The sequence below is a fragment of the Protopterus annectens genome, chromosome 1.part1 (assembly GCF_019279795.1).
Source record: "Protopterus annectens isolate FY-2018-M chromosome 1.part1, PAN1.0, whole genome shotgun sequence".
NCBI lineage: Eukaryota > Metazoa > Chordata > Ceratodontiformes > Protopteridae > Protopterus > Protopterus annectens.
Genome location: NC_056726.1, coordinates 1,417,248,936 through 1,417,260,971, shown reverse-complemented (window position 1 = coordinate 1,417,260,971; position 12,036 = coordinate 1,417,248,936).

Here is a 12,036-nt window from a genome sequence, read left to right as displayed (position 1 = left end):
AGAGAGAGGTGTCATTCCCTGGGTTCCTACCAAATCAGTGTATGTGCTATGCATTGCCTCTTTGCCAAAGCCTGGGCATACAGGGCATGCCTCCTTCTGCCTACATGGGGCATGCTCAGGTTGTTCCTCCTCTGAGTCACTCTGTGCCTGTGCTGGCCTTGACAATGGTGGGAGGCTGTGTGGCCCTGCCCTGTGCTGTTCCTGCTGCAGCTGTTTCCACAGGATCATATTGTGTAGCATGGCACATACAATGAAAAGTTGTGTACATGTAGCTGGAGAGTATTGCAAGGCTCAACCAGATATGTCCAGGCACTAGAACCGTGACTTGAGCATCCCAAACACAAGCTCTATTATGATTCTCGTTTGTGCGTGTGCCTCATTATGGAGTTCTTGTATGGGTTTGTGTGCATTTCTGATGGGTGTCATCAGCCATGGCTCCAGTGCGTAACCAGTATTCCCCACTAGGTGGCCATATGGGATGTCCCCACTGGCAAATCTCTGGTACAGCTGTGTCATATGCCAGATCTGGGAGTCGTGATAGCTTCCAGGGCTGCCAGCACACACATTCATTATAATGCCCTGGGCATCGCACACGACCTGGCAGTTGATGGAGGGGGAAACCCTTGTGGTTTATGTAGACCCTACCATACTCACTGGGTGGTGCTTTGATGTATATGTGTGTGCAGTCTATAGCACCCACTACCTCAGGGTATTCTGCTATTTGGTGGAAGAGACAAATATTGCTGGTCAACGCCTCACAGGTGTTGAGGAAATATATGTGCTCACAGGAATGTGCTGACATGGCATCCAGGAACTGATGGAGTACCCTGGATGCTGATGCCTGTGAAATCCCCATGATATACCCAGTTGGCCTTTGGATGGTACCTGTGGCTAGTATTCTTAAGTCTACACATACCTTGGTATCCACTGGGTTGGGTTCCCCTCTGTTGGTGCTGTGTGTGAGGCGTGGCTGGCACAGCTCAACTATTTGCTGTAGGATCTCCCTGTCCACCCTATAGTGCTCCACTATCTCCAGCTCAGGCAGCCCCTGGTAGGTTACCCTGGATCTGTACACTTTTCTCCTTCTCCGCACTGTGGGTTGGTCATCAACATTCTCATCCTCACCATCCTCATCCTCTTCCACATATTGATGTATGAGAGCAACAGCAGCCCCTATCATTTTGTTAGTTTTATCTGATAACATTTCCCCATTTGTGTACACTGGTGGTGTAGAGTTTGGGGGAAAAAACAGAGTGAAAGGTGTTTACATAGTTTATAGTAGTTGGGCTGGGCTGCTGCCTGTGTAATTTGCTGATTCTGATACATTTCACCTGCCAGCTATGCTAGTTCTCCTTGAGTGCCTTCCTACTACTTTTTCCCTTCCCACTGCCTTCCTGTTTAAGCCCCGATGCACGCTGTGCATACCCATTGCTCAGATGTGAACAGAGCTGCTATTTTCTGTTTTTTTTTCTGTTTGTTTGTTTGTTTGTTTAAAATACAGCACACACACCCATTTAGCTGTGGTTAGCTAAGGGCAAACACAGGCCACAGAGCTCCAATAAGCTTACAGCATGCATGACACTCCCCCTTATGAGGTCATCTACCTCTTAGGCTTGCACCATGGTGTTGCTGCACTTACATGGTTGGGTGCTAGTTAACACTGAGGGGAAATCTGTGATTCAGTATCAGTCCTCTCATTTGCATAAAACTGACTGCCAATTCATGGTTACAAGACTGACACTCAGCTTTCCCCTTTAGCAGCCGCTATTCAATGGTATTGCTGTCTTCTGTATGCCATTGACTATTATGGCAGAATGCTGACTTTGGTTTACAAGCTTATTATCAGCTTTTTTTTAAATTTTCGGGCCGATCCCATTTGCGCACCGCTGCCCTACACTTAAACATCTGAAATCAGCCAAAAAAAGTTATTTTTTTATAATTTTGCAACAATTTACCATGCCAATGGCCATATTTTTGGCCACTGGCATGCCTGCTACATTGAATACATGCTTTGTTTGGAGCTGTCATGCCTCCGTTTTGTAATTTGCAGAAATGTAAATTGTTCTGCAGGTTGCACTATTCCTGCACAGATGCCTGCCTGCTTCCTGGATCACTAATTCACCTCATTTGCATGGTTTTTACCTGCAAATGGGGTAATTAGCATACAGGAGCTGTGTCCATGTAGGAATAGTGTTGGAGCATTTGTGCACATCCCAGGAGCTCATTCCTGGATCGCTCGTCGGCCATATTGCATGCAGCAGCTCTTGCACTATTCCTGCACAGCATGCAGAGCTTGCTGAATCCTGGCGACTATTTATTTCTATAAAACATGCCAAGTTTTTTTGAACTTTCTTTATAATTTGTGAGATATGGATGTCAGATCTCAGGTTAGAATCTACCATGACTCATAGGAGTTTAGTATGGCTTGTGGGTGAGATGATAGTGCAGGTTTTGGATGTTTTATTAAAAGGTGGGGTTGGGGTGTTGGAGTTCTGATAGGATGGAAAAGGATAAGTTTAGTTTTATTAGGGTTTAGAATTAGTTGAGCATTGCTTAACCAGGATTCTACTGCAGTGAAGGAATTTTGTGAATGTAACTGTTACTCTGTTGTTGTGGGAGCTGAGCAGATCAAAATGGAGTCATCTGCATACTGAATCACTGTAGCTTGCGATGCAGAACTATGGAGCTTATTAGTAAAGATGGAGAAGAGGAGCGGTCCTAGTATAGACCCGTGAGGTACACCTAGGGCAAGTGGCAGTAGAGGAGAGAAGTTTTGTTGCCAAAGTACTGCTTGGTGGCACCCAGTAAGGTAGTGATGGAACTAGGAAAGGGTTGGTGAACTTGTATTCAGTTCAGACAATGATTCAGGTAGTTTGGAGTGGGATACCATTCCAAAGGCTTTAGATAGGTCAAGAAAGACTGCAGATACACTATGACCTTTGTTTCTATGTTGGTCGATTGTGTTGGTGAAAGATAGTAGAGCTGTGGTAGTGCTGTGGTGGAAGCAGAAACCATGTTGGGTGTTGGATAAAAGGTTGTGCTTCCACAGGTAGTCTATTAATTGTGCATGTATGCATTTCTCTAATATTTTAGACAGTGGGGACAAGCTATTGGTCCATAGTTGGATATGTCAGTAGAACTGCCTCCTTTGTGAAGTGGAATAACATATGATGTCTTTCAAATTGTAGGGACATGGTGTTCAGAGATGGATCTATTGATAAGGACAGATACAGGGTAAGCAATGCTGTTTGCAGCGATTTTGAGAAAGTCAGGGGGTAGGTTATCAGCAGCTAGTGTGGTGGGTCTTAGTTTTTTAAATAGTTTTTTTATTAGGTCAGTTGGGACTAGTTGAAGAGAGAATGTATTATTGTTATGTGATGTTGGTTTGTTATAACCATTTTGAGGTTTAGGTTCAATATTTTTGGTGGTGGGTTTATAGTAACTATATTGGAATTTTTAGTTCTTAGAATACTTTATGCATCTTTATGAATATACTATCCTGTATGGTGGTTATTTTTCTCCTTAAAGATATGCATCCGCAATCTCACTCTCTCCTTATTTCTTGAACTCCCTGTTGCATCATCATTATCCCTTTCCAATTTGAAGTATAGATTTCTGCTTATGTTATGTATAGGAGATTTTACTGTGTAGCTCTAAAATATCTCTTCAAATCAGTTACTCCAAACCACCTTATTCTATGGGGAGGATCAACTTATCCCACTTAACTCTTCCCTCATTTCCCTATCAGATAAATTCCTTCAATTCTTCATAAATTTTTGCCCACAACTTTTATTCTGGTTGATAAAAATATGTCTTATCTGTATATAAAATTAAAGGCACTAAAATATTTCACCTCATATATCATACTATCTGTTGCTCATCTGGTCAGGATAAGACAGACAAACAGTTGTGGGTTCAATTCAAGATCAGGAATGAGGCTTTGTAAGTTTAACTTAAATAAACCTATAAACAAAGTTACAAAAACATACGAATGGAGTATTTCTTCCTGGGGTTCTGCTGAAAATTGGCTTTGTTCCAAGTCTGACTTTCTCAGTAAACAAATGTTAAATAAAAAAATAAATAAAAATAAAAAAACAGACTGACTACTACACTGATACATGCTAACACTCTGGCTGTTCTCTCAAAATGGCACTGCTGCCTGCACGTGCTCACTATTTATATGCACTTACCTACTTCTGTAAAATGCTTCTTAAAGGTACATACACATGCTCTGTTCTTCATCCTCCCTCTTTGAGAAATGGCTCCTACATCAAATGACAGTATTCAGTGACATGCAATTATATAGAAATGATCTTTTAACATGCAGTTATACAGAAGTAATTATTTGACATGCAGTCATATAAAATGAATCATGTCCAGGTTGCTGTGTATTTTAAGACCTGATCATGTAATATAAAAGCCAGAATTGGAGTTAGCAACAGGGACTGTCTAAAAGGAATGTTCAACTTTGGGGACAATTGGGACATCATCAGGAACGGAAATGAATAATGGGACATGTTATTCGGTATGAACATTGCCAGGGTTGCTCAGAGATCTAGATTCTGTTTCACAGGTACAATGCTGTGATATAATTTCTGATACAGGAAGAAGATGCCTGCAATTTCTCCTATGTTTCATATCCTCAGATTCCACTATGTAGGATCTTGGCTTGGCACATAATACCTCTCACTTGGCCAATTTGATCAAAGCCTTTCACTGTTTGCATCCTCACTGTTTCTCCTTCTTTTAACAGACAAAGAAATCTGCTTGTTTTATCATAGCTGGATATCTGAGAGGAATGCTTTTTAAAAAGTTGGGCTTTGATTGTTCTGTTGTTTTTAGCATTAGGCACCAACAAACTAGAACTGATAGACAAGGTTGTTCTGGTTTGACTAGATAGAAGTCTCTGAGCAGGAAAGCCAAGTAAGTTGTCACGGGATATATTTCTGAGATTAAGTATATTCAATAAAATATCAGTACTGTCACGCTTTGACCTTTCTAGTAATAGGTTCATAGGTTCATAGGTTCATATTAGGCTATCTGCCCTAGGGCATTTATAAGCCTAGCCAGAGTGTATTTGGCTTTCGCCACCCATTTTAAATTAATTTTGCTATGCCCTTTTTCGAGGTTAGTATACTGTGCCTCTGTCTAACAGTGACACAGAAGTGATACCTGGGGTAAACCTACTATCTCCCATCCACTCATCAAGATTCCTCTTGAAGAGAGTCAATGAGGAACTCTGCCTAATCTGGACTGGGATTTTATTCCAGAGTGAAGGGAGCCTCTGGGTTATGAATCTGCCCCTCCAGCATGTCCTATTTATTTCAGTGCTGAGGTTCAAGTCTCTCGAGCACATTACTCGATGGGATTTGGATTTTCTGAGGTGCAGCATGTCCATGAATTCCGGGTTGGACATGGCTTTATACATCAGGCACAGATCGCCTCTGAGCAGGCGGTATGCCACTGAGTAGAGCTGGAGTTTCTTTAACCGGGCAGCATATGGCATCTGTTTGAGTCCTTTGATCCTCTTGGTGAGGTACTTTTGGGGTCTTCCCAGTTACTGCAGGTGTCTGGTAAGGTACATCCCAAAAGGGGCATTGTACTCAATTATGGGCCTGATGAGGGATGAGTAAAGAGGCACGATGATCTCCCCTGATCTAGATGTGAATCTCTTCATGATTAGGTGGGCTATATAAAATGTCTTTCTAACCACTTTGGCCACGTGGTTGTCAAATGAGAGATTGCTATCAACTTGGGTCCCCAGGTCCCTAATTACTTCTTCTGTACTTAATGGATTACCACCTATGTGGTAATTTGTGGTCACTTTGTTTTTGCAAAAGGGGATGACTATACAATTTTTGGCATTTAGCTTGAGGCCATGGCTCTGGCACCAGTTGTCTGTTTCTATGAGGCCCTTTTGGAGGATGCTTGTGTCGGCTGGAGAGTCGATTATGGCACCCAGTTTGCAGTCATCTGCAAACTTGATCAGCCACAGTCCTTCTGTGTTGGCCTGTACCTCTGAGAAATATATACCGAACAAGAGAGGTCCCAGGACTGAGCCTTGTGGGATGCCACTTGTAACTGGTTTGGAGTCTGACATGGCTCCAGCAATTCTAACCATGTGGGTTCTGTCCTTGAGCCAGTTTGCAACCCATCTAGTGACATAGGGGTTTATATTTAAGCTGGTGAGCTTATCTATAATGCCTGAGTGGGGTATTGTATCGAAGGCTTTTGAGAGGTCCAGGTAGGCTGTGTGGACCACCTTCCCCTCGTCAATGGCCTTGGTGACTGTTTCAAAGAAATTGACCAGATTTAAGAGGCAGGATCTGCCCGTAACAAAGCCAAACTGGGTAGGATCCAGTGTCTGTAGGTCCCCAATATCTTTATTTATGAGGTCCATGATGATCCTTTCCATAGCTTTGCAGACCAAGCTAATCAGGCTTATAGGGCGATAGTTTCCAGGATCCGTTGAGGCACCACCTTTGTGGGGATGGACCACTGTTGCTGTACGCCACTCTTTGGGTACATATCCTGTAGTAAGGCTGAGATTGAACAGTAGTTTTATGTTTGGGTTTAGCTCTTCTTGGAGTTCATATAGGACGCAGCCCAGGACACCGTCTGGTCCCATTGATGCTGTGTTTTTTGCTTTGGAGAGGGCGGCTCTCACCTGATCATCTGAGATGTCAGGGGGGGCAGCACTCTGCTGGGATAGATATTTGCCCTTTTGGTGGGGAGGGAGGAGAAGTTTGCGCTGAACCTGTCAGCTAGGATGTTGGCAATGTCTGTGGGTTTGGTGTATTTTTTGTCATTTTGGACTAATTCTGAGCATATCTGGGAATTCCCACCCAGGTTCTTAACTTAACTAAAGAAAGCCTTGTGATTATCCTTAGTGTCCTGTGCAATTTTTCTCTCAAAGCTGGCCTTAGACGATTTTATGAGTGCCCGTAGTTTTTTGCTAATACTTATCAGAGATGCCTTTCCTTTTTGTGATTTTGCTCTATCATGCAGTAGCTTCCTCCTTCTATTGTATAGTTTGTTTATGGCTGGGGTCCACCAGACAGGACGTCTGCCTTTGGAGGATTGGGTCTTGGTTTTATTTGGGATTGCATGATCCATGCATTCCTGAAGGTGTTCATAGAATGTGTTTATAAAGGATTCTGCGGTCTGGGCCGTATTTTCCACAGGCCCGGGGGCTTTGAAGGATTCCACCTCAGTTTTGAGAAGTGTGAAATTTGCTTTAGAGAAGTTTTTCACTGTGGTTTTCTGGGCAGGGGTGGGGTCGGGATGTGAATATCCAGTGAGATTAGTTTATGGTCTGATCTTACCAGTGAGGGATACACTTCTGGTCTGGAGCATAGAGTCCCCATGTTGGTGATGATCAGGTCCAGTATGTTTTCCCCTCTTGTGGGAGTGGTATCAAGTTGTTCCATAGCATTTGAGTTTATAAATTCTAGGAACCTTTGGGCTAGGGTGCTGGAGCTAGAGTAATGCTCCCAGTCTATGTTTGGGTAGTTGAAGTCACCCAATATAATGGTGTTTGGAGAGACCTTCATATTTTCTAGTGTTCTCAGGAAGGCCGAGTGGGGTTCCTGGGTTTGGGAGGGTGGTTTGTAGCAGGCTATAAACTGGAAGGCAGTTTTACCTACTGTTAGTTGCACATGGATAGTCTCTGATGCTTCGTGCTGTGCCACCAACCTGGAGGTGTGGGTATCTTTGACGAATATTGATACTCCCCCTCCTTTGGTGGTTCGGTCCAAGTTTTGGGGCCGAAAAGCATGGTATGAGGTATAACCTGGTAATGCTGGGGTGCTCTCGGGAGCCTTGAACCAGGTTTCTGTTACTGCACAGATATTGATGTTCTCCATGCTAAGGAGAGTTTTGAGTGCATGCATCTTGAGGTTTAGACTTCTGGCATTGAGTAGCATTACTCTTAGTTTCTTATCCCTTGTGATACCTATGGAGCTGAGTTTGTCTTTTGAGCCTTACCTAAAAAAGGCACTATGGGGGTAGCAAGAGCCTTTGCCAATATCCGAAAGCCCAGGGGTGACAGGTGCAAGCTGTCCCTAGCAAAGCATCGTGGCTTGTCGAGCATGTCATCCCAGGCTGACAGGCTTTGGATCCCCTTTGAATGACACCAGTACTTAAGCCAGTTGTTGAAATTGATCATCTTGCCTTCATATTGTGGCATCATTCTTGGTGAGGGTAAGATGCTCTTCAAGGTCAGGGTCATACCGGCCTGGGCTACATGCTCAGAGAGCTCCTCTATGTCTCTTTTCATGTAGTCCAGGGAGGTACGTCTCAGGTCATTCACACCAGCATGGACAATGACTGAGTCATATTTGTACTTGCCTTGGAGTGACTTGAGTGCTTGTGTTATGTGGCGGATCTTAGCACCCAACAGACAGCTCACCGTGATCTTCTCCTTGTTCAGCCTGGTGAGTGGGATGTCAGTGTGCCTGACGATAGAGTCACCTATTACAAGTGTATCAGGTGTGTTGTTTAGCCTTAAGGGCTGTGACTGTTCGGCGCACTGGCTTTGTGAGTTATGTGTTGCACGTGTTTTGTTTTGGGGTAGCGGTTGCTTGGGTGTCTGCTTTGGAAGTCTCTGCTGCTTAGGCAGATTTTTATTTAGAGCTTCCGAGTATGTTTTTGTGTGTTTATGTGTTTGGTTTGCTGTGATGGTAGGTCTATGTGAGACTGGAATTGTAGTGAGTGTGGTTTCCTTCTCCTCCTGACTGGTTATGCCAGTACTGAGTTGAGAGAGCTTAGCCTCCAGTTTGGCTATATGGTTGCATCTCTCACATGTGTTGGAATTTGTTGGGAGGAGGAAAGGGTTGTCTGTGTACATGAGACAGTTGTAACATTGCCTCAAGATTCCCAGATTCACCAGCTGGACCGGAGAGGAGATCGACAACTGACCTTTGGACATGCTAGAATAGTATTGGGAATTCCTTTATAATTGAAAAAAAGGGCCAATGGGGAACTAGGTACTCAAAGGGAGTTTGTGAGGGTGTAGTGCTTTTAATTTTTTAGTGCTGACATATAATTGCTTTAGTGAGCAAGTGCCAGGTAACTTAAATGCAATGTGTTACAGGTAACTTAAATGCAAAAATGACAAACAGTAACTTTCTTTCAAGTGAAACAAGGAAATAAGTACAGTAAGCAATGTAGATATCACTAGGGATCCACAGAAGCACTGAAAAGCCGTGTTTTAGGTGGAATTAGCGTTTCAGGGAAATAACAAGCAAACAAACAACAAGCATACAAACAAAGCTAGATTCAGCAGGCCTGGATCTAGTCTATGCTACAGCAAACAAGGTGTACCAATTTCAGTAAGAAGCAGTTCAAATATGCAGGCACTATAAGCCTTTAACCAGAAATTCCCAGCTCAGAAGGGCAGAGTCCAGCCTCTCCTCCCACAAGAGTGCAGACCACGAACCCTCTTAATGTAAAATAACTGGCCTAAAGCCCAAGTGCTTAAAACAGAATTAATACACTTTTAGAATAACAGACACTGAGCCCTAAATCAGCAGTTCCCAACTTAGAAGGATGTAAGCTACCTGTTCTGCCACTACAGTGCAGACCACAAACCTTCTTAATGTAAAACAACTGGTCTGAAGTCAAAGTGCTTAAACTAAAAGGCTTAGAATGAGTTACACCAAGCAGTAATAAATGCAACTGAGTACTTTTAAGATGACGCAAAAGCAAAATAAAGTAGGAAGAAACACAAATACAGTAAAAGCAGATCATTTTTTTTTTTTTTTTTGAGTGAGCAAATGAGATGGGCCTAGGAGTTACAGGACAGAAACAAGTGCAAATGCAGGCCTTCAAACCAGAAAGTTGAGAGAGATGGAAGACCGCCCAAATGGCCGATAACTACAAATTCTGGGCCAGAACCACTCCTTATGTGGTAGACAGGTTACCTAATGCTTACCACTCCCACTGATAAGCTAGAAGGCTTCCCTTCAACACAGAAAGTCTTGGGGGGCTCAGAAGCTTACAAACAGTCCTGGATACAGCAAATCTGTATCTGTAACACTAATTACAGTTAAGGTAGGAAACAGGCTTACATTTTATTTTTCAGAAAAGTAGCGAAAACAATAGTAAAAACAATTCACATGCAGTGCAAGCTGGCACACTTGAGTATGTAGCAATATTAGTCCACACACAGTTTGAAAAAAATGTAATTAAATTAAAAAGGACTAAAAGCAAGTGCAGAAAGGGTTTATTAGGTAGAATGCATGTACTGCACATTCAGCAAGGCCATTTGATTGTGGGTATTCAGGTCTACTAGTAACATGGATGAAGTCCCACTCTTCTGCAAATCTCTGAAACAATTGACTGGTAAACTGGGTACCATTGTCAGAAATAATTTTTTGAGGACTATCATGGACTGAGAAATTATGTTTCATTTTAGTAGTAACAGCACTGGACATTAGATTAGGTAGCAAATCGATCTCAAACCAGTTCGAGTAAGAGTCTACCAGCACTAAGTAATGCTGATTGTTCCACTTAAATATGTCAATGGGTACTGTTGACCAAGGTAGTTCAGGGATGTGGCTTAACAAAAGTGGCTTTTTTTGCAAATGTGGTTTAGTACTGTTGCATACTGAACAAGAAGAAAGCACTTTATCAATTCCTTTCAATAGAGAAGGCTAAAATACTAGTCCTCTCACTTTTCTTTTGGTAGAATCAGAACCTGGGTGGCCATGATGTAAAATCTGGATGTATTCAGGTTGTAAGGAAGTAGGAACAACTTTGGGACCTGTGAAAATGATACCATCTTCCATCAGCATCTCATCTCTGTATGGAAAGTAAGGTTGCACTTCTGGCGGTACACAGGATTGCTTTCATGGCCATTCTACATATATGAAGTGGGTGAGCTTTTGCAAAACTGGATCAGTCTTTGTATGATCTCTCATCAAAGTCAAAATTCTCTGCATCAAGCTGTTCCATGGTATTTCTGGGTGATCTGGATAAGGTACGTGCCAGATAAAGAAGTTTACCTTTTGTATAGACCAATTTGAAATTGTACTTTTGTAATCTGAGCATCATTCTTTATAGTCTTGCTAGAGCGGAATGTATAGGCTTCTTTAAAGTAGTGACTAGAGGTTGATGGTCTGTTTTGATTTGGATAGCTCGGCCATAAATATAATCATGGAACATCAAACATGCAAACACAATTGTCAAAAGTTCCTTCTCATTTTGACCATACTGCATCTCAGTTTGGATAAGAGCTCTAGATGCATAGGCAACAGGTCTGCCCTCTTGAAGAATAACTGCACCAAGACTGAACTTTGAGCCATCACAGGAAAGAACTACTGGTTTGAGTACCTTCATGTATGTGGGTTGGCAATTTGTTATTTAAGGTTATCAGATGCTCTCTGGTGTTGTTCTAACTATGACCAGGCATCAGTTTTACATGCCATCTTTCCTTAAAGGTGCTAATAACTCACTAAAGTCAGGGGTAAATTTTCCCAAATAGTTAACCATACCAAGAAAATGCTGGAAAGCTTAAACATTATCTGAAGCTAGCATTTCAAGAATGCCTGCTTGCTTGGAAGGGTCTGGTAGTAACCCTGTACTGGTAAATAAATGAGCTACTAAGTAACTTCTGGTAGTTTGAATTTACACTTCAGATGATTAAGCTTTAAGTTCACTTCATGTGTTCTATCCAGAACTTTCATGAGGTTTCTGTCATGCTCTGCTTCACCTTCACCTCCAACTAGTAAATCATCAACTATTATTGCACATGGGTAGCCAAAAAAAATTGCTCCATTGCACGCTGAAAGACTTCACTGGCAGAATTTATTCCAAAAGGCATTCTGAGGAATCTGTATCTGCCAAATGGGGTACTGAATGTAGTCAGTAATGAAGATTTGCAATCAAGCATTACTTGCCAAAATGAACTCTTTGCATCTATAACAGAAAAAAATGTGGCATTTGGCATGAGGGTGGCAATCTCCACGACCAACAGCATAGGATGATGAGGTATATTTAATGCCTTGTTCAAGTCTCTTTGATCAATGCATATTC